We start from the raw sequence: 1,699 nt of genomic DNA on the forward strand, positions 1-1,699 counted from the left end.
GGGGCGCACTGATATTGGCTCGCTGCACCTGCACTGAAACGCGCAGGTTCATCTAAAGTAAAGATCCCAAAAGAAAAGGGTCTTTAAGGCGGACTTACTCTGGAAAGGAAAAGGGTGCCGCTTGAGTCAAAGTTAGGATTTGTTCAAATACCACTCTCCAATTAGGAACGATTTAATACTCTTAGTACCTTTCAGGCGCGGATGGATTTGGTGCTTTCCTCCTGCGTGCCTCCCCGATCCTCCCCAGCGCCTGGAGCTACAAGAAAAAAGGGTCTGACATAAACCTTTTATTTGACATCTCGTATAGGCCCAGACACGTCGCATTCCTGCCGGATTATTAAGGGCCAAATGCTCCCTTTCGACTGCGCTGCCGGCGGAATGGAACAAAAGTCAAAATTGACTTTAGACAAACTCACAGAACATCATCCCGTGTATTTGAAGGAATTCTTTTACATCTCGTATGGAGCAATATGGAAGCTGCCCTCGCTGTCAATCATCCATGCAGCTGCTGTCTAAACCGCCTAAAACACCCACATGACATTAATGCCCACCTCTTATTCTTCTTATAATGGGTTACATATATTTATCATTTATCATCAAATGTTCATGACAAAGCCTCTTCATCGCACTAAAAGCAGGTGTCGACCTTAATGGGGGCTTGAAGTTGTAAGTAACCAGGAGTTAATGATCAGTTTCACAACTGTCACTCTCAGCATTTTAAACTGTTTTAGCTGTTTCTCCCTTGTGGCCTGCAGGCTTTTCTTACTGTACTCAGAAGCAGAAGGCAGACTGCCTCTCACATCACATAACCTTAAACCAAACACAACAGCAGTCACCAGCTTGTTAACTTAATAAAATCCAATGCGTAATCATTTCTAGCGTTTTCTTTTAAAACAGTTTTTGAGAACTCTTAATTTTATATTTGGATTTGTTGTTGTATGTTGTTACACTGACTGGTGTTTCTAATAATTTGACCATTAATGACAGCAGTTCCATTTATATTGTTTTAAGTGACATTTGGTCTGGAAACTCTGCGAAAACCAGCAGGTTTGAATGATATATCAAAGTGTTGCCACCAAAGTGCAAAAGGAAAAGGGCCCAGGAATGTTCCCAGTGGTACTCCGCAGTTTTCTATCAAAGGGAATAATTTCAACAAAAGCGTGTAATGCCAACACAATCAGTCTGTTAAACGCTGTGACCAATGTTGAGGATGCACTCGGGTCATTGAACCAGAATAGAACATTCAAGGGCTAAATGAGGACTGTTTGCAACTTGAGTAACTGGGTGTCTGCACCATGTTTAGAGCAGCAGATGAGGTGCGACTGATAGCAAAACACTATCTGAGAGGACACTTTAGTCGGATGATTTGTCAAATTACGTCACCATAACGCGATACACGACGCCAAGTATGTATGATGACCAACACTTTTAAATGTAGACATTTTAGTGACGCAAGGCACGTGGCTAACTGTGACCTCAGCCGTATATTGGTATAAACGTGCAGTGTCGTTTGATAAGAAACTTTTTAAGGATGCATTGGCACCAAAGGGGATACAGTACAGGAGACGGCACGTAACGTCTTCCATCAGCTCATAATCAAGCATCATAAGAATACACTTTATAATACAGACATTCTTTTTTGCAGGTATAACGTCCAAACGGAGACTGCGGGGTGTGAACGGCCTCCTGTCCGCACCAG

Source organism: Gasterosteus aculeatus, chromosome 7 (assembly GCF_964276395.1).
Source record: "Gasterosteus aculeatus chromosome 7, fGasAcu3.hap1.1, whole genome shotgun sequence".
NCBI classification, from domain to species: Eukaryota; Metazoa; Chordata; class Actinopteri; order Perciformes; family Gasterosteidae; genus Gasterosteus; species Gasterosteus aculeatus.